General features: G+C 44.4%; 1 protein-coding gene and 1 long non-coding RNA gene across 4 annotated transcripts in view; one reads left to right on the top strand and one right to left on the bottom strand.

The window, feature by feature from the left end:
* CCND3 (cyclin D3) overlaps positions 1-22,002 on the top strand; it is a 95,804-nt gene that overhangs the window by 66,314 nt on the left and 7,488 nt on the right. The window lies entirely within an intron of this gene.
* On the bottom strand, positions 1,140-21,973 carry LOC122908198. Its single transcript, XR_006384938.1, has 2 exons — positions 21,609-21,973; positions 1,140-2,395 (listed from the first exon to the last, which is right to left on the bottom strand). It is a non-coding gene; the product is annotated as an uncharacterized LOC122908198 (long non-coding RNA).

Here is a 22,002-nt window from a genome sequence, read left to right as displayed (position 1 = left end):
GGTAGATCATGACAGCCTTTTTTTTCAAATGGCCGACTTAGCGTGCCCATTTCAGATAAGCGGTCTGGATTTTATCTCTATAGTCATAGGGATTTTAAGATTTAAAGAAGCAAAGGAAGCATGTGTGCATTCCTGATGTTTTTGAAAGAATGCCTGGGCAGTAGTGGGGAGCGGGGTTGGAGAGGGTGCGTGGGGGGAGAGAGAGGATTTCACCAGTCCAAATGTTAGGTGGGAGCAAGAGGCACTAGAAAACAATGATGTCAGCGTCTTTAGCTTGGATGACTCGGTGGGTCACAGTTAACTGACACATAATACGAAGGAGGAGGGATAGGTTTTAAGCACCTCGAGTTTGAGCCAGCTGTGTGACATCTAGGTGGGGGTGTAGACCAGGAGTTCGAGCTGGAGTTGAGGACTGGAGAAGCATGAAGGCTGAGGCTGAAGGAAGAGAGGGCAGTCTCGGCTGTTTGTGAGAAGAGAACATAAGGGCTTTGGCTTAAGCCCTGGAAGGTGTTTACAGTTCTTTTTTTCTTTCTTTTTTTAAGATTTTATTTATTTATTTGACAGACAAAGATCACAAGTAGGCAGAGCAACAGGCAGAGAGAGAGGAGGAAGCAGGTTCCCTGTTGAGCAGAGAGCCCGATGCGGGGCTTGATTCCAGACCCTGGGATCATGACCTCAGCCAAAGGCAGAGGCTTTAACCCACTGAGCCACCCAGGCGCCCGATGTTTACCGTTCTTGAGGCTGATGGAGGAAGAGGAGCTAAGGAAGGAGCTGTGGAGGAGTGTTTTGGTGAAGGCATCTCTGGAACCGTTGGACATAGCTCAGCAGCTGATGGGAGGTGATAGAGGCCATGTCCCAGGGGGAACCACAGTTGACCTAGTCTGGGTTTTCTGCCCAGAGCCACTCAGAGACCAGGAGTGCTTCTCCTCAACCTGAGTTTGTTTGCGTGGTCTTCCATGGACATATGTCCAGCCTCCCACTGTTGAGAGAAATCTCCTGAAAGTGGAGATCCTGACTTCTCCCCCATTATTCTCCAGGAAGCTCAGCCTAGGGTTTTGTATACTGTGGGGCTCAGAACACTAGCGAGGGGGCTGAATGGCTAAGTGGGATGTGTGGCTGTGGTGAATTTGGTTCATGTCTTCTCCTTGAGTTCCTTTTTAAGAGAGTATCTTGTTTCATGGAATGAGTGTGATCTGCTCTCTGAATCTTGAGTTGCTTCAGGCCTGCTTCGCCCATTGGCCCATCCATCCGCCCATCCATCCATCCATCCGTCTATCCTGTGTAGACTTTTGCTAAAAGTGGAACACTTTGCACATGGGGTTGGGGGGGCTCCCCGTACTTGTCATGCATTATCTTACATTACAACAAGCCTCTGAGGGAGGCATGACTACCCTGTTTTGCAGATGAAAAATCAGATCATTTTCCCCAGGTCACGCAAGGGAGGGATAGAGTCAGGTGGTCTAACTCAAAAGTCCCTGTGCTCTCAATTGCGAATGGTGAGGCCTCCTTAGGTAGGAGGTGATCATAGAATTTATTCTCCAAATTGGAATACATGAAAAAAAATTTTATCAAGGGGCATCTGGCTGGGTTGTGAGTTCGAGCCCCACGTTGGGCATGGAGCCTACTTAAAAAATAAATAAATAAAAAATTTAAAAAAAATAAAGTCTTATTGAGATCTAATTTTTATACCATAGAATTCACCTATATTGAGTTTACAATTCTACAGTTTCTTTGGTGGGTATTTACAGAGCTGTGCAGTCATTGCTGTCATCTCATTTTAGAACATTTTCATCAACCCAAAAAGAAACTCAGTACCCATTAGCGGTCACTCCCCGTTACCATCACCACCCCAGCCCCGGGCGACCACTGATCTATTTTCTGTCTCTATAGATTTGCCTATTCTGAACACTTCGTATAAATGGAAGCTTATGAACTGTGGTCTTTTTGGTTGGCTTCTTTCACTTACCATTAGGCTTCAGGGTTCATTCCTGCTGCCAGAATGTATCCAGTTGGCCTTTCTTTACGTGAATGACCGAAAGATAGTCCATTGTATGGATATACCTCGTTGTCTTCCTTGGGCTTGTTCACATGTTGGCAAACATTTGGATTGCTTCCACTTTGGGGCTCTTGTGGGTAATAATAACGCTCTGACATCTGTACACAGGTTTTATGTGGATGTATTTTTTTTTTTTAATTTTCTTAATTTTTAAATTTTTCTTGCATCTATGCTCAGGAGAGGAATTGCGAAGTTATATGGTAATTCTGTGTTTAATGTTTTGAGGAACTGCTGAACCATTTTCCAAAGTGGCTGCAACATTCTGGGTTCCCAACAGCGGTTAGGAGGGCTCCAACTCTCCCACGTCCTCACCAACACTTGTTATTCCAAACCGGGAGGCTGTTGATGGTAAAAGGGTCCACCATTAATAATTACACCAAGATAACCAGTAGCAATGGGAACATCTGAACTCTACCTACTTAGCAAAAAAAAAAAAAAAAAAGAGAGAGAGAGAGAAGATTCAATTCCTGCTTTCAGGGAACTTTTCTGGCCACATGATGAGTCAAAGCCCAAAAAAACCCCTATACTTGAGTCAATTAAAGAATCAAGTGAAGGTAAATTATTAAGAAGGAAAGCACATTTTATTTCTCCCAGGAGATTGTGTTCTCTTTAATAAGAAAAAAAGAACTGTCTTGTATTTGTATTGTTTAGGGCCCCAGGAATATCTTGGTACATCATAGGGTCTCAGTAAGGATCTGTGGAATAAATGAATGAATGAGAATGAATAATACAAACTTTCCTGGAGGGAATGTAAAAAAAAAGAAAAATAGAAATGAGTCATCTGGCCCAGATTTGTGAGTTTGGAGGAAGTGTGGATCTTTTCTAAAAATGTTTTTTTTTTTGCTCAGTGTGGAACAGCACTAATGACAATTTTATTTGTTTATTTTTACCAATGACAATTTTTTAAAAAGGTTTTATTTATTTATCACACAGAGAGAGACAGCAAGAGAGGGAACACAGACAGGGGGAATGGGAGACGGAGAAGCAGGCTCCCCACTGAGTAGGGAGCCCAATACGGGGCTTGATCCCAGGGTCCTGAGATCATGACCCTTAGCCTAAGGCAGATGCTTAACGACTGAGCCACGCAGGTGCCACTTTGCTAATGATAATTTTTTTTTTTTAAAGATTTTATTTATTTATTTGACAGAGAGAAATCACAAGTAGGACAAGTAGGCAGAGAGGCAGGCAGAGAGAGGAAGGAAAGCAGGCCCCCTGCTGAGCAGAAAGCCCGATGCGGGACTCGATCCCAAGACCCCGAGATCATAACCTGAGCCGAAGGCAGCGGCTTAACCCACTGAGCCACCCAGGCGCCCCAGCTAATGATAATTTTAAAAGGAAAAAGTAAATTACCAACAATTAGAGGATTCTTTAACCGGATTTTGCGAGTGTAGATGGCTGATGGAAAGTGGGAGAAAGACCTTACAAGCCTACAAGCCAGGAGTCTGGAAGCAGAGTACAAAGCTTTATCAGGACACCTCTATAGCAGGCTAACCAAATTTGGGAATGAGAGGATGTAGGACCTACCCCCAAGAGAGGGTCCAGTGTTTTATTCATAGGAAATAATGAAAATAATTTAAAAGGACCCTTAAGGGCGCCTGGGTGGCTCAGTGGATTAAGCCGCTGCCTTCAGCTCAGGTCATGATCTCAGGGTCCTGGGATCGAGTCCCGCATCGGGCTCTCTGCTCAGTGGGGAGCCTGCTTCCCTTCCTCTCTCTCTGCCTGCCTCTCTGCTTACTTGTGATCTCTCTCTGTCAAATGAATAAATAAAAAATCTTTAAAAAAAAAAATAAATAAAAAAAAATAAAAGGACCCTTAACTGGCTGTGTGCCCTCAGGGAGGTCAGCTCCCATCTCTGACCGTCATTGATCCTTCCAGCTCTAAATTTCCCTGATTATTCAGCCCTACAGCCCTGGAAGCTTCTGTGGGATTGGTGGCCCAGAAGGTAGGCCTTGAAGGAAAGAGCTCGATTTGGAGAAAGGGGTAAGATGCCAGTGGCGGGTGATAAGGCCTTGAGGTGGACTGGAGTGCTCTGTCTGAGATAAATTGGAGAGGGTGGTTGGGGCCTCTCGAAGGAGAACTTTAAAAGCCAGGCTGGTTGACTTTTAAATTTGACCTGATAAGCAGGTCCTTGGACTGAAGATGAAAGGAGTGTCTATGAGAGATTAATCTGATGGCTCTGGGCCATCGATCTGGATCTATCTGGAAGCAGTGTAAAGACCAAGAGATTCTCGGGGAGGCCTTTGCAACAGTACTAGAAGCCCAGCCCTTCCAAAGAGGGTTTGAAACTCCTACCAGTCTCACTGTATACATGGCTTCTCTAAAGTTAATTTTCCTTAACCATAAGTAACTTAAATCATTATTTTTATATTACAACAATTATTCTCCACTAGAATCCTAAATGTATATATAAGTTTCTAAGGCAGAATGTTAGACGTCAAATACATTTCAGGTTTGCCGGGGACAATTTTGAATTATACTATCAGATTCGTCAGAGGGAGATGCATTCTCTGTTCTCTGCTGTAAAGGGTTTACTTGGTGGCAGGTTTTGGGAAATTTGCTAAAAGTCCACTGGAAGGATGGGAAGGGTGGGATCTTAGTTTCAGGAGTGGTTTCGCTTTGGCCCAGGTAAAGGATTAGATGTTGGAAACCAAAGAAAGAAATCCAAGATGGTGCCAGAGTTTAAAATCTGAGGACTCAGAAGAAAGATGGTGTGCTATTCATAAAAATGTACCATTTGAGGGGCGCCTGGGTGGCTCAGCCAATGGAGTTTCCAGCTCATGATTTCAGCTCCTGTCCTGATCATAGGATCCTGGGATGGAGCCCGAACCCCACCTGGGGCTTTGTGCTTGTGGGGGAATCTGCTTGAAGAGTCTCTCCCTCTGCCCCTTTCCACTCAGTATCCTGCACGAGCTTTCTCTCTCTCTCTCTTTAAATATTAAAATAAATAAATAATTTTAAAATGTACCAGTTGAGAGAAAGGAGGGAAGATGATGGTTTACCATGAGAACCTAGGGAACAGATGGCCTTGCTAGCCCCAGGAAAGGACTGGCAGATTGGACATACAGGAGGAACTGGCACTTCTGGGTCTTTCTCATCTCAGCCTTTGCCCTTGAAGCTCTCCATTAGCCTGGATGTTTGGCATTTTGCCTGCTTTACTATTAATGTATTACTATGAGACAGGATGTTTACTATAGGGTTTTTGTAGATGTTCTATATCAGACTAAGGAAGTTCTCATCCATTACTGCTTTGCCAAGATTTCTTTCTTTGCTTGCTGTGAGCGGGTGTTGAATTTTATCAAATGCTTTTTTGGGTATTTGTTGATGTGATGATATGGGTTTCTTCACCCTTTAATCTTTTTGTGTGATAAATTGTATAGATTTTATTTTATTTTTTTAAGCTATCTTTTTTTTTTTTTTTAAAGATTTTATTTATTTATTTGTCAGAGAGAGAGGGAGAGAGAGCGAGCACAGGCAGACAGAGAGGCAGGCAGAGGCAGAGGGAGAAGCAGGCTCCCTGCCGAGCAAGGAGCCCGATGTGGGACTTGATCCCAGGACGCTGAGATCATGACCTGAGCCGAAGGCAGCTGCTTAACCAACTGAGCCACCCAGGCGTCCCATAAATTGTATAGATTTTAAAAAATAAACTATCCAAGCATTTTTGACATAAAGTCAACATAATCATAACATAGTATCCTTTTATATATTGCTGGACTCAGTTTGCTAATATCTTTATGAATGTAATTTTCTTTTCTCATGCTGTTTTTGTCTGGTTTTGGAATCCAAGTGACACTAAAAATACGTTGAGAAGGGAACCCTCTTTTTATATTTTCTAAAAGACTTTAGGTAATATTGAAATTGCTTCTTTCTTGAATTTTCGATAGAACTCTTTGCCTGGTTGCTATTGAAGTTTATCCCATCATGTGGGTTATAGTAGAGAAAGGAACTTTTATATGAGGAGTTATATTAAACAATAAGGAACATCTGTTACCTCATACATCACAAAAAGTCCAGAAGTAGGTGTCCCAGAATTGGTTAATTCAGCAGTTCAACAACATTGTCAGGGAGAGGAGTTTATTCTGATTTTGTAGCTGTGTCATTGTCAGGTGTCAGCTTCTTCTCTTATTGCAAGATGGCTGCAGTTGCTCCAGGCATTGCAACAAAGTGGTTAAGAGGATGGGTTTTGTAGCTAACACTGGTTCCAAATCACTATGACACTAGGCAATGCTTAACCTCTTTGGAAAATGGGATAATAATGGTATTTTACCTCAAAGTTTACTGTTGTATAGATTAAATGAATTAGGATATGGTTTTGTTTCTTTTTCTTTTTTTTTTTTTTTTTAAGATTTCATTTATTTACTTGACAGAGAGACACAGGAGAGAGGGAATACAAGCAGGGGGAGTGGGAGTGGGAGAAGCAGGCTTCCTGCTGAGCAGAGAGCCTGATGCGGGGCTTGATCCCAGGACCCTGGGATCATGACCTGAGCCTAAGGCAGTCACTTAACAACTGAGCCATCCAGGTGCCCCTGTTTTTTAACTCTTAAAATAGTGTTTTGCATATGGTAAGCACACAATAAATATTAACATATCTTACTCCATTCTCACACAGGCAGAAATGAATTTTTTCCTCTTGTACCCCATTTATTGAAGCCCCTCAGCAAACTGACTTCACATTTATTGGCTAGAATTTGGCAGGTGCCCATTCCTAAGCCAGCTGTGGGATTATCATGATTTGGTTTGGAGTAATTCAGATTTAACCTCTGAGATGAATGTCTAGCCTCCCCTGAAACACATGACAACCTGACTCTTCATCAAAATCTGGATTGTTGGGGCACCTGGGTGGCTCAGTTGGTTGAGCATCTGCCTTTGGCTCAGGTCATGATCCTGGTGACTTCACATTTATTGGCTAGAATTTGGCAGGTGCCCATTCCTAAGCCAGCTGTGGGATTATCATGATTTGGTTTGGAGTAATTCAGATTTAACCTCTGAGATGAATGTCTAGCCTCCCCTGAAACACATGACAACCTGACTCTTCATCAAAATCTGGATTGTTGGGGCACCTGGGTGGCTCAGTTGGTTGAGCATCTGCCTTTGGCTCAGGTCATGATCCTGGTGTCCAGGGATCGAGTCCCACATCGGGCTCCCTGCTCAGCAGGGAGTCTGCGTCTCCCTCTGACCCTTACCCCTCTCATGCTCTCTCTCTCTCTCTCTCTCTCTCCAATAAATAATTAAATAAATATTCTTTAAAAAATCTGGATTGTTTGCAAGGAAGAGGTTGGAAGGATGATGGTGGGGACGTTTGGGTCATAAGGAGGGGCAGAGTCGGAGTCCCCATTCCTGTGGGCTCTCCACAAGATTCCTTGGAATTACCCTTTCATTTCACCTATAGCACTTCAGTTTACTTAATGCTTTTCTAAGTTTATTTAAGTAATCTCTACCCTTGATGTGGGGCTCGAACCCAGGACCCCGAGATTGAGTCACACATTCTTCTGACTGAGTCAGCCAGGTGCCTTGCGTTACTGCTTTTTTTTTTTTTTTTAAAGACTGTATTTATTTATTTGACAGAAATCACAAGTAGGCAGAGCAGCAGGCAGAGAGAGAGGGGGAAGCAGGCTCCCTGCCAAGCAGAGAGCCCGATGAGGGGCTCGATCCCAGAACCCTGGGATCATGATCCAAGCCAAAAGCAGAGGCTTCAACCCACTGAGCCACCCAGGCGCCCCTGCCTTATTGCTTTTTAACTAGTGCGTGATCTCCGCTGGTCTCAGTATCCCCTTCTAAGCAGTGTGCTTTGTCATTATCCGTCTTTCATAGTCGGGAAACAGGCTTCTGGAGCTGGAGGTGTGCTTGCCTGTGTGTGTGTGTGTGTGTGTGTGTGTCTGTATGTCTCTCTCTCTCGTTGGGACAGAGCCAGGTCCTGGGACTCAAGTGCAGGTCTTGGGATTCAAAAGTTCTCCCCTTTCATTGCTCTTCTGTAAATTCCCAACTGTCTGTCATGGACCTGCTATTAAGATTATTTATTTATTTATTTTTGAGAGAGAGAGAGAGAGAGAGAGAGGAAAGAGAACAGGAACATGAATCAGGGGAGTGGAGGGGCAGAGGAAGAAGCAGACTCCCCCCTGAGCAGGGAGCCCTATGGGGGACTAGATCCCAGGACTCTGGGATCATGAACTAAGCTGAAGGCAGATGCCCAACTGACTGAGCCACCCAGCCTCCCTCCCACTACCTTAAAATGAGCACACAACCTTAAAAATATTTATTCAGGCTTAGAACTCCCGCTCCAGCTCCTGACTGGGCTGGAATCCCAGCTCTGCCAATGTGGTACATGCAGGGTTGGGGGTGGGGTCCATCCTGCTGCTCCCCTCTGCTCTCTCACCACTGCAGGGTGCACCCCTGCTTCCAAGTGCCAGCGCTGTGACTTTGCCTGACAGCTTGTTCTGTCTGTCCAAGTCCACTGTGCCCTCCCACAGGAAGTAAGTGTAGTTAATTAATTGGAGGCCCTTCCCTCCCTCCCCAGCAGCCCTCAACCTCTGCCTGTTGGGAATCTGTGGACACACGCATCCCGGCTCCCTCGCCTTTCCCCTTTGGCTGCAGTGGCTTCCAGGCAAGAGCTTTTCCTTATCTCTAGCATGAATGAGCTCACATTTCTCACATGGCCCACATTGGGTAAGTGGGAGCTTACCCAATCCCACACTCTTTACTGCTTTCCTCCCCTTTCTTGGGTCATTTCCCCACTCCCTTTTGGGTGCTTCCTGGGACCATCTCTCAGGGAAATTACTTCCCTGGAGTCCTTGGCTCAGACTATGCTTCCAGAGAGCCCAGACCAAGGCAGCCATTTGCTGGTTGTGTTGACAATACCTAATTTCTTTGTGTTTCTCTGTTCACATCCATCATATGAGGATACTTAACAGCCCCTGTACCTCATAGAACAAATGTGGTAAAGCTCTCAGTGCCTAAGAGAAAGTGCATAACAATTATTATTATTATTATTACCATTACTGTTATTACTACCTAACTGCAATGTGCTATGGTACATGCTACAGTATGCGGGTACTGCATAGTTGAGACCCACTACTCCTTCCCTCTCCCTTCTTACGCCCCACTTACTCTCTGAACTTCTGCAGTGCCCCCTCTTCAGCACAGGCTGTCTCCTTCCAATCAGGTGTCCAGGACCACCCGTTCCCACCACTCTCAATGCAGTCCATCCTTCCCATCACTTCTGGTGGGTGTTCCAAATACCCAGGTAAAACTCTCCTGTCAGAATGACATCTCAGGATTTCTCCATGATGTAGGAGCATCTTAGGGATCCCCTTTAGACTGGAAACTCTTTAAACTGGAGGCTTCTCATTTCTGACTCATGTCCAGAATATTTTAGGACATCTTGGGGCGCCTGGGTGGTTCAGTTGGTTGTGTCTGCCTTTGGCTCAGGTTAGTATCTCCAGGTCCTGGGATGGAGCCCAGGACTGGGTGGGACTCCCTGCTCAGTGGGGAGCCTGCTTCTTCCTCTGCTTCTTTCCTCTCCCCCGATTTGTGTGCACGGTCTCTCTCTCTCTCAAATAAATAAATAAGTAAAATCTTAAAAACAGAAACCAAAAACAAAAAACGAACAAATATTCTAGGACATCTCAAAGCCTTCCTGAGGCCTGGGGCAGGGAAGACACTCAATAAATTGTTGTTGTGGATGTTGATCACAGCTACTGAGCACTTATTATGGGCCTGGTGCTGTTGGTATTTTTTCCCATGTTAATTTTTGCCACCACCCTACGAGATAAGTGTTAGTCTCTCCAGCCTGGAGATGAGGAGCCTAGCACAGAGAAGTTAAGTAACCTGCCCAAGATCACACAGCTGGCAAATGGCAGAGCCCGGCATCAACCTAACTCTAGAGCTCCCTTAGTCATGATGCTAAAACCGGGGCCTGGGATGAAGCATGCTGGCTTCTTTACTCCCCATCTGAGAGCCCAGGGACAGGTCTCGTTTTGCCAGGTGTTCTGCTGGAGCAGGTCACTCATCTACCCTGGAGGCCCACATGCTCTTCCCACCCCTAGCTGTTGAACAGGAATCTCAGAGACGGTAATAGGACAGGAAAGCTTCATTTACTCAGAATCCAGAGGGCCAGGAGGAGGGAGAAAAAGCAAATATGTACATATATAGCCTGCGTTCTAATTTTATGATAAGGAGAGACTAAACAGGTTCAGGCTAGTACCTGAGGTTTTTTTTCACAAGCAATTTATGTGCTAGAGATTGCAAACGGCTCCCCGCCCCTCTGATCCAATCCCTACAGCTTTGTGTGTGCCTGGAAAACAAAAGGAATGTACAGCAGCGCCCATTACCAACCACAGAGCGAAACCGGGGAGCTAAGCAGTACATCCCTTCTTTGGGTGGGACCCATGCTGTCCCCATGCCCAGCCCCACCCCTCCCCAACAGCTCCCTTACCACCACCAAAATGCCATTTATCCCGTGGCTCAGGCTGGTATTTTCTTACAACTAGTTTGTTTCATTCATTCATTCATTCATTCATTCATTCCGCAAAGTTCTTTTGGACACTTACTATGACCAGGCACCATTCTTGGTGGGGTGGGAAAGGAACAAAGTATAAACAGATACAGGATGTTAGCGACACACGTAGCGTCTGTTCCAGAAATAGCCGAGCGGGTGAGAGAATAGTGGGAAATGGCGTGGGAGCAGATGGCGCAGGTCTAGTGCGCATCACAAGGACGTCGGCGGTCACCGGGAGAGGACTGAAGAGCCGCCTGAGTGCTGCTGTGTTGAGATGAGACCGGAGGAGGTCAGGGTGGACCAGGGATACCCACTGGGAAGCTATCTCAGCTGTGAGCCAGGTGATCCAACTATGCCAAGGTGGTGGCAGGTGAATAGAGGAAAGGGGAGGACTGGAGATGTGTTTGGGGCATAGAATCAACCAGAAATGGGTAACAGGGTGGATGTGGGAGACCGCTAAGGAGAAGGAAGGATTGAATTTGGACCAGGGAAGTAAGTAGCAAAGGCAGAGGAAGGAAAAGGGTGGATTCTGGAGATATTTCAAAAGTAGAGCGTCTCTGCTCTGCTGATGGTTGGATGTGAGATTTGAAAGAGGAGTCAGGAATGACACCAAGGGTGTTGGCTCTGTTTTGGAAGGATGGAGTTGCCTTCTGGTGATGTGAGGAAGCCTGTGGGAGAAGCAGGTTTGGAACAGGAGAAAGATGAGGATCTCAGTTTTGGAGAAGTTGAATTTAAAGGTACCTATTAGGGGAGCCTGGGTGGCTCAGTCGGTTAAGTGTCTGCTTTTGGCTCAGGTCATGATCCCAGTGTCCTGGGGTAGAGCCCCAAGTCTGGCTTCCTGCTCAGTGGCGAGTCTGCTTCTCCCTCTGCCCCCCTCCACATTCTCTCTCTCTCTTTCTCAAATAAATAAATAAAATCTTAAAAAAAAATAAAAAATAAAAGTGTCTATTGAATCTCCATGGAACAGCCAAGAAGGCAGCCTCCTATGTGAAACAGAAACAGAAAACAGGTCAGTTCCCATGCCCGCTCTGATTTCTCCGATTTGGTAGTGCTACCTGCAAGGGCTGTGTTGACGGTGTTGAGATTTTTTTTTTTTTTAAGATTTTATTTATTCATTTGACAGAGAGTAAGTAAGCAGAGAGGCTGGCAGAGAGAGGGGGGAAGCAGGCTCCCTACTGAGAAGAGCCTGATGTGGGGCTCGATCCCAGGACCCTGTGGTCATGACCTGAGCCGAAGGCAGAGGCTTAACCCATTGAGCCACCGAGGCGCCCCGAGATGTTTTTTTTAAGTTTTTTTTTTTTTTTTTTTTAACTAATCTCTATGCCCAACATGGGGCTCGAACTTACAAGCCTGAAATCAAGAGTTGCACGTTTGACTGAGCAAGCTGGGAGCCCCTGTGTTGAGATTTTTAAGGCTCACCAGAGGAAAAGAGTTTTTCTTTTTTTCCTACTATTTTACTTTTTAAAAATTTTTTAAAAATATTTTATTTCTTTATTTGACAGACAGAGATCACAAGCAGGCAGAGAGGCAGGCAGAGAGAGAGGAGGGAAACAGGCTCCCTGCTGAGCAGAGAGGCAGATGCGGGGCTCTATCCCAGAACCCTGGGATCACGACCTGAGCCGAAGGCAGAGGCTTTAGCCCACTGAACCACCCAGGTGCCCCCTTAATATTTTACTTTTAAGCAATCTCTTACACCCAATGCAGGGCTCAAACTCAGAATCCCGAGATCGAGAGTCACATTCTACCCTCTGAGCCAGCCAGGTGCCTTGGGAGTTTCCTGATCCCTAGTGAGACCAGTCTCTGGAGCTGGTTAGGCAAATAATGGTGAACTCTGGGTGTAAGACTTTCTGTTGTGGAGTGGGAAGAAAATGTGAAAAATTCTGTTCTATGTATTTTTGTCTTACTTTTAAAAATTTCTTTTCTTTTCTTTTTTTTTTTTAAAGATTTTATTTATTTATTTGACAGAGATCACAAGTATGCAGAGAGGCAGGCAGAGAGAGAAAGAGGAGGAAGCAGTCTCCCTGTGAAGCAGAGAGCCCAATGCGGGGCTTGATCCCAGGACCCTGGAATCATGACCTGAGCCGAAGGCAGAGGCTTTAACCCACTGAGCCACAAAGATGCCCCTACCCTTTAAAATTTAAAATTTAAATTTAAAATATATTCTCTAGCATGCATGATATCGTAGAGTAGCAGGTACGAAATCGTTTACAAATTAAATATCCTGTACAGGAATGATATGCTGTTTTTACTGAGAAATGGAGAGATACCTCTGAAGATAACTGATTTGAGATATTTTACAACAGGTGCTCGAAAGTATGGCTTGAAATACTGTATGTCCTAAAGTGTCTCCTGAATCCTTGAACAAAAACCAAAGTTATGTTCAGTTTGGCTTAATGCTTGATTTTTCCACTGCACAATATACACTTATTTACTTATTTTTAAGTAGGCACCACACCCAGCTTAGAGTCCATCAGAGAGCTTGAACTCACGACCCTAAGGTTGACTCAGATGCTTAGGGGTGCCTGGGTGGCTGGTTGGTTAAACCTCTGCCTTTGGCTCAGGTCATGATCCCAGGGTCCTGGGATGGAGTTCTGTATCAGGCTCTCTGCTAAGCAGGGAGCCTGCTTCTTCCTCTCCCTATGCCACTCCCCCTGCTTGTGCTCTCTCTCTCTCTCTGACAAACAAATAAAATCTTAAAAAAAAAAAAAAGACTCAGATGCTTAACTGGTTGAGCCATCCTGGTGGCCCTAAAATCTACAACAACACTACTTGTATAGTATCTCTCCAAGAATATTTATTTACTCTTTACATAATCAGGAGGAAACAATCCGACAAATCCATATCAGAGCACATTGTATAAAACAGTTGGCTTTCGTAAATATTATTGTTATCAAAGACAAGGGTGAGGGACGGTTGTAGAATAAAAGAGATTAAAGAAGAGTTAGGGTAACAATGCACGCATGAGCCTTGATGGGATCTTGGGTTGAGAAGGAAAAAAACTACAAAAGGATATTGGTGGAACAACTGGGGATCTTTGTCTACAGATTGTTTATGGTATTGTCTTAGTGTGAATTTTCTAATTGTCATCATTGTTTGGGGTTATGTGGGAGACTGCTGCATTCTTAGGAGACACAGGCCAGAATATGTAGGGATGGGGGGGGTGATGTTTGTCATTAGGTCTCAAACGGTTCAACAAAACACACATGGGTTTAGATAAAGGGTGTTATTATTCTTGCAGCTTTTCTTGAGGTTTGAAATATTTCAACGTAGAAAGTTGGGGGGAAAACAGGATTCACATATAGTTTCCGTCAGTTCTCAGAAAATGAGGAAATCCAAGAGTGGTATATCAGACCATGTTTATTTTATTTTTATTTTTTCCCTCCCTGCCTCTCAGACCACGGTTTGTGTACTTGATTGTTTCATTGGCTGGAATATTGTCTTCTTCACCCTCTCTGAGGCAAAGAATTTGCCATACCTTTGCTACCGCAAGAGTAATCCCTGGTGTATTTATTTTGCAGAAGCCTCCATGTCCTTTATATTACATTTATTATCATAAATAGTCCACATGTATGAAGAAGTTTGTGTCTTTAACTACCACAGTCACACTGACTTTATTTTTTTATGGTTTCCCATATGCCAGGCATGGTTCCGTGTCTTTTACACGAAAGAGCCCATTTCAGTCTCACAACCACTCTATAGGGGAGGTACTTTTATCCTCATTTTCAGAAAAGGAAACTGAGGCACAGACAGGTGGTATAATTAGCCACAGGCACACAGCCAGGGACGGGGAGTGCGGGGCCCTGTGTCGTTCACCACTACCCCCTGACCACGCACTTCACATCATGAGCTTTGCTGGAGCTGCCTGCCCAGGAAGGGGGTTTCTGCTGCTCAGACTTTTGCTTTTCTCTGAGGGGTTCTGGGTGCATGTCCATAGCAAAAAGGGTACTCCTCGAGAGAGGCAATAATAATAATAATAACAAACTGCCCTTTAAAAAAAAAAAGATTTTATTTATTTATTTGACAGAGAGATCACAAGTAGGCGGAGAAGCAGGCAGAGAGAGAGGGGGAAGCAGGCTCCCTGCTTGAGCAGGGAGCCCGGTGTGGGGCTCAATCCCAGGACCCTGGGATCATGATCTGAGCTGAAGGCAGAGGCTTTAACCCACTGGGCCACCCAGGCGCCCCCTCTTTTTTTTTTTCTTTAAAGATTTTGTTCATTTATTAGAGAGAGCATTAGTAGGGAGAGGGGCAGAAGGAAAGGGAGAAGGAGGCTCCCCGCCGAGCAGGGAGCCCAGTGTGATGTGGGACTCGATCCCAGGAGCCTGGGATCATGACCCGAGCCAAAGGCAAACGAATAACCAACTGAGCCACCCAGGCTATCCCACTCAGGTGCCCCCAGAAACTACCACCTTTGAGGGTTTGCCCTGTGCTGTAAGCCAGGGTGAGATGTTTTCTGCCTGTTTAGTCCTCAGGACCTCACCAAGGGCTACGAGCATTGTCCTTATTGGACAAAAGAGGAAACAGCCCGAGAGGTTCCAGTAACTCCCTCAGAGTCATAAGGCCCGGAGCCAGGTTTTAGCCTCCAGGAGCCTGACTCCAGAGCCTTTCCCCACCCCAGGGCTGCCTTGCCTCTACCTGTCCTCTCAATGGGATTTGAAGGTAATTGAGCCGCCGAATGGAGATTGGGAGTCAGGCAGGAAGTGAAGGGGGAGAGGGTGGGGTCGGAGTGAGGGGAAAGCCAGGGAGCAGAACCTCCCTCATCATTTTCTTTACCCCCTCAGTTCCCAGATGGGGACATTTCAATGGCAGAGGAGGAGGAGGAGTGGGAGAATGAAGAAGAGGAGGGAGAAAGCATTGTAATGCTTCCTTCTTGGGGCTTTTCATCTGGCCTGTGGCATTCCATTCCCACCCCTCCTCAAACTTGCCATTTCCTTGAGCAACTTTTTCTAATTGAGTGCACCTGGTTAGAAACTCCTCCCATATTGGCCCGGTCATTCATTGCTTTGTCGTTTTGTTTTTTGTGTTTTGTTTTTTTTTTGTTGTTGTTGTTCTTACAAAAACCGAGGGGAGCCCCTATTCCTTTAAGCCCCTATTCCCTCTCCTTTGAGGGAGAGCTGATTGGTGAAGTCCCCGTAGGCAGATCAGCCAACATCCAGGAGCCGCTCTGCGGACCCCGGGCAGCATTGAGCTCACCTGCCTCCTTTGAGGACAGCCGGCTGGTTGTTGACTGGCTCTTTGGCCCTGGAGGTTCAGATGACTCAGCCCTGGGCACAGCAGTCCCAGCCTGGGGTGAGGCAGAGGTATCCCTCATAACGCTCTGCTCACCAGGAGTTCCCTTTCCCGGGGCACAAGTTCCCACCCTACCTTCCAGGATGGGGCGGTCTCTTGTGTGCCTTTTCCTCAATAAATCAAGAACTAATAAATCAACACCCATTCATGGAACAAGCAGAAGAGGCAGAAGAATGAATTAGTTTAAGAGCAGGAATTTTGCGGCCAGATTGCCTAGGTTGAATCCTGCTACTACCTCCGACTTCCTGTGTGACCTTGGGCAAATTAGTTAGTTACTCTGAGTCTTCATTTCCTTTTGTGTAGAATAGGATGAAATAATAGTATACTTCTCATACAGTTGATGTGAAAATGAGACGATTCAATACCTATCAGGTACATATGGTGCCTGGGACAGAGGGAGCCCCCCATAAAGGATCGATATTTTTGCTGGTGGTCCCAACACAGTGCTGGGTCTTGCAGAGGAGACTCAAGCACACAGGACACATTCCCTTCCTTGAGAAGAGGCAGTCCAGCATTGAAAAGGGTACGGTTTGGGAAGAGCTAAGTAGACCTTCTCTGTATGTTATTTAACTCCGTGGTACCTCAGTTTTCCCATCCAAAAACCATTCTTAAAGGGTGAGACCACGCATCATAAACACCCTGCCCCCATGCCTGGCATATAGTTGGATCTCAATACATATGGATTCTCCTCCCCTTTCTAGGAACTACACTCTGAATAGGGAAAGAGAGCAGGGCCAGAGCCAGCCAGCTAGAGGTAGAGGATGGATAGTTCTATCTGCAGGAGTCTGGAGGTCAGAGGATTGGTTCCTGTAGTTGGATTATCGTAGGGAGGCTTCATGGAGGAGGAGGTTGGATCTGAGTCCAAGGATGAATAAAGAAATGGGGCAGGGGCACCTGGGTGTGGCTCAGTCAGTTAAGCATCTGACTTTAGCTCAGGTCATGGTCTCAGGGTTCTGGGATCGAGCCCTAAATCGGGCACCCTGCTCAGCAAGGAGTCTGTCTGTCAAATAAATAAATATTTAAATCAAATCTTAAAAAAGGAAGGAAGGAAACAGAGCAGAGAGATTAATGGGCTAACCAGTGGAGGAAGAGGGAATGAAGAGATGGGGAGGGCAGTGAGAGGTCTTGCCATGTTTTCAGAGGTCTGTAGAGAAGAAGATTCTGTTTCCTCTGCCTCATACCATTGTCTAACTGGAGTTTTCCCTGCTGACTTAATACCTCTTGTTGAAGGCCACTTTTCTTGGAAGTGACCATGGTTATTTCAGATTGGTTGAGCTTTTGGTGTTTTTCTTAAGTACTTTTGTACTTAATATTAGGCTAAAGACCAGGTGAATTTCTTTCTTTTGCTTCTTCTTTTGTTTTTAAGATTTTATTTACTTGACAGAGAGAGCACAAGCAGGAGGAGTGGCAGGCGGAGGGAGGGGGAGAAGCAGGCTCCCCACAGATCAGGGGGAGCCCAGTGTGGGATTCAGATCCCAAGACCCTGGGATCATGACCTGAGCCCAAAGCAGTCACTTAACCTACTGAGCCACCCAGGCGCCCTCAGGTGAATTTCCATAGACAAAAGTTGCAAGAATTGTGAGGGTCATTTCATCCCAGTGAAAGTGTTTCGTCATGAATGACAAAAATAAGGCAGAGTCTGAAGTGCAAGAACCAGATCAAGGAGTGCTTGTAGCAGAGAAGTGAGTGACAAAGAAAGAACAAATTGTTAAATCAGTGCCATGGGAACTCTGGGTGATAATCTGGGAAAAGTAAGGTTAGAGCCCCACTTAATATGATACAATGAATAAAGGTAGGTAACAATGTATACATTGAAAAACAATAACAACAACACCCAAGTTTATGTACTCCTGAAAATGCAGATTTTGGGAGCCTCATGACAGACTTGAAGAATGAAAAGCCCTGAAGCAGGAGTCAGAAAACTGCATTTTCAACAAGTTTCCTAGATGATAAAAAACATTCATCTATAAATATTTCCCACATTTTCTTGTAGCGCTTTTATAAATTTTAAGGTGGACAAGGCGTGATTCAAAGGCAGAAGTCATTGCAGAAAATATCAGTAGAATAAGGCTATGTAAAATAAAAAACTTTAATTTGTCAATAAGAAGAAATCTCCCATTGGGGTGCCTGGATGGCTCAGTGGGTTAAGGCCTCTGCCTTCAGCTCAGGTCATGATCCCAGGGTCCTGGGATGGTCTCGCATCGGGCTCTCTGCTCAGCGAAGAGCCTCCTTCCCCCCTCTTTGTCCCTGCCTGCCTCTCTGCCTACTTGTGATCTCTGTCTGTCAAATAAATAAATAAAATGTTTAAAAAAAAAAAAAAAGAAGAAATCTCCCATTAATCAAAAGTGAAAGGCAAACAATTAACTAAAAATTAAAATTACAAAATAGGGGCGCCTGGGTGGCTCAGTGGGTTAAGCCGCTGCCTCCGGCTCAGGTCATGATCCCAGGGGCCTGGGATTGAGCCCCACTTCGGGCTCTGTGCTCATCGGGGAACCTGCTTTCTCCTCCCTCTCTGCCTGCTTCCCTGCCTACTTGTGATCCCTGTCTATCAAATAAATAAATAAAATCTTAAAAAAAATAAATTACAAAATATATGACAAAGAAAAATATGAAAAGGGGCTAATATCCTTCAAATGTAACAAGTGCTTATAAATCAATAAGAAAAAAATCAATATAAAAGAATGGGCAAAGAAGGGACACCTGGGTGGCTCAGTTGGTTGAGCAGCTGCCTTCTGCTCAGGTCGTGATCTCGGCATCCTGGGATTGAGTCCTGCATAGAGTTCCTTGCTTGGCAGGGATCCTGCTTCTCCCTTTGCCTCTGCCTGCACTCTGTCTGCCTGTGCTTGCTTTCTCTCTGACAAATAAATAAATAAAATCTTAAAAAAAAAAAAAAAAAAGAATGGGCAAAGGACATAAATAGGTAATTCATTTACATAAGACATGTAAATGTCTAATAACTTGTCAAAATATTATTACTAATATTCCACTTTAAAAAAAATTTTTTTTTTATTTTAAAGATTTTATTTATTTATTTGACAGAGAGAAATCACAAGTAGATGGAGAGGCAGGCAGAGAGAGAGAGGGAAGCAGGCTCCCCGCCGAGCAGAGAGCCCGATGCGGGACTCGATCCCAGGACCCTGAGATCATGACCTGAGCCGGAGGCAGCGGCTTAACCCACTGAGCCACCCAGGCGCCCCTAATATTCCACTTTTCATCTGTAGTTTTCTCTCTATAAAAATGTGGCATGTATATATGTATGTGTTTGTGTATATACATATATATATAAAGATTATTCAGCCACGAAAAAAAGAAAAAAATTTTGCCATTTATGACAACATTGACAGACCCTGAGACCATTATATTAAGTGAAATAAGTCAGACAAGGAAAGACAAGTACTATATGATGTCACTTGTGCGTGGAATCTGAGGAGTAAACTCTGGTACAGAAAACATATTGTTGCTTGTCAGAGGCAGGGGGTGGGGAAGTGTGGCAGGTAGGGGAAATGGTGAAGGTGGTCAAAAGATTTTATTTATTTATTTGACAGACAGAGATCACAAGTAGGCAGAGAGGCAGGCAGAGAGAGAGGAGGAAGCAGGCTCCCCGCTGAGCAGAGAGCCTGATGCGGGGCTCAATTCCAGGATCCTGAAATCATGACCTGAGCTGAAGGCAGAGTCTTCTCTGAGCCACCCAGGCACCCCAAAAGGTACAAATTTTTAGTTATAAGGTAGAAAAGTTCTGGAAATACAATGCACAACATGGTGATTATAGTTAACTACTGTATTGTATATTTGAAGTTCGCTAAGAGAGTAGATCTTAAAAGTTCTCATCAGAAGAGGAGAAACTAGTTGAAGTGATAGTTGTTAACTGATTGGGGTAGTCATTTTGCAACATATACATACATCAAATCATGTTGTCTAACTTAAACTACTACAATTTAGGTGTATGTCATTATAGCTCAAGAAGTCCGGAAAATTTTTAAGATACGAAATAATGATGATTTATTTTTCTCATCAAAGATAACGGTTTTCTTATCTCAGCAGTCCTACTCAATAATTCTGAAAGTAAAGAAACACCTTGCTTCAGGACAGATCTAGTTTTTGGTTCTGTGTTTCAAAAGCTACATTTTTTTTTAGATTTTATTTATTTATTTGACAGAGGGCGAGAGAGAGCGCGTGCGCACGCGCACACAAGCACAGGTAGGGGAAGCAGCAGGCAGTGGGAGAATGAGAAGCAGGCTCCCTGCTGAGCAAAGAGCCCCAAGCGGACCCTGGGATTATGATCTGAGCTTAAGGCAGATGCTTAATGGACTGAGCCCCCCAGAACCCCCCCAAAGCTACATTTTTTTAGTCCTCCTGTACCCTAAAAGCCTCTTACATTTCCACATCTTTGCCTCCCCAGAACTTCATATCCAATCTTTAGAATTTTAAATTTAGTGTTCTTTTTTCATAAAAGAGTGCATTGCAATGATTAGCTAAAGAAATGCACGTTTGTTTGTTTTTTAAGATTTTATTTATTTATTTATTTGACAAAGATCACAAGCAGGCAGAGAGGCAGGCAGGGAGAGAGAAGAAGGGAAGCAGGCTCCCTGCCAAGCAGAGAGCCTGATGCGGGGCTCCATCCCAGGACCCTGGGATCATGACCTGAGCTGAAAGCAGAGGTTTAACCCACTGAGCCACCCAGGCGTCCCACATGTTTGTATTTTTGAAGACAAGGAGAGGAAAGGACTCACAGGATCAGGCAAAGTGCATGGCACACATACATGTTGATACAAGTGCTCTTGAATTAAAAATACATATGATTACTGATACAGTATTTGCTCTTTTCATCTCTCCAATTGGTAGTGTTTTTTTTTCTTTCAAGTTTTCTAATGTTTGTTCATTAGATTAGTTCAGCTTTTTTTTTTTTTTTAAGATTTTATTTATATATTTCACAGAGAACACAAACAGAGGGAGCAGCAGGCCGAGGGAGAGGGAGAAGCAGGCTCCCCCAGGAGCAGAGAGCCCAGAGTGATCCCAGGACCCTGGGGATCATGACCTGAGCCAAAGGCAGACACTTAACCAACTGAGCCACCCAGGCGCTCCTCTGTTCAGATTCTTATCAGGGAAATTTGGTAATAAGAACTGTATCAAAAGCCTTAGAATGTTTCATAACCTTACATTGAGAAATTCCACTTTTAGAAATTAATTCACTTTAGAAATAATCATGAATGTGCACAATGATATGACAAAAATATTTTACAGTATTGTTTCTCATAGTGAAGAACTAGAAACAAATTTCCAGCAATACAGCTTTGGTAAAATATATTTTGATACATTCACCAAAGGCATACTACATAGCCATTAAAATGTGGACTATTTAATGATATGGGAAACGTATTAACAGTATTATTTTTTTAGTGAAAAAGCTTATGAAACAACTTGCAATCTTATTCCTAAAAATGTTTATTCGTAGAACAATTTTAGAAAGATAAACATTGACATTTTAAAGGGTTTTCTCTGGATGGTGAAATTGTAGGTGGTTATTTCCCTTTTTTTGTGGCTTATACATATTGTCTTAAGTTTTCTATAGTGTAAATGAGTATTCCTATGATATGAAAATGACACTAAAAGAACAGGGGCACAAGGCTGGTTCAGTCAGAAGGGCATGCGGCTCTAGATCTTCGGGTCATGAGTTTGAGCCCCATGTTGGGAACAGAGATTACTTAAAAAAACAAAACAACAACAACAAAAAACTTAAAAAAAATTCATTGAGAAAATGCTTAGCGTAAAACTTACCTTCTTCCGAACTCATTTCTCTATCAACTCATTTAGTGGCTCCTTCCTGGGGAGGATTCCAGGGGAGGCAGGGATCTCCTCAGGCCTTCTCCCATTTGGAGCCTTCCAGGAAGCCTATGGTCTGGCCCTTTGTCACATAGAATCCGGCTTTGGGGAAACTGCGAAATAACCCAGACTGTGGGAAGTAGAAGAAATGGAGCTGGGAGATTTTACAGAGCTAGAGCCAGGAGTTCTCTTCACAGAGGATCTACTTTCTCCGCCCATGTTTTCCTCAAACAGCAACTAAGGCTTGTCCAAGGCCACCCAGCCAACTGAATGACAAGGTGAGGCCTTGAATCCATGGCCTTTCCGCCCTGTTCTATCACTGTAATATGCAGATTTAGACCCATCCTTC

Source organism: Neovison vison, chromosome 1 (genome assembly GCF_020171115.1).
Source record: "Neovison vison isolate M4711 chromosome 1, ASM_NN_V1, whole genome shotgun sequence".
Lineage (NCBI taxonomy): Eukaryota > Metazoa > Chordata > Mammalia > Carnivora > Mustelidae > Neogale > Neogale vison.
The sequence above is the reverse complement of the archived record's forward strand: the minus strand, read 5'-3'. Positions and strand labels throughout refer to the sequence as shown.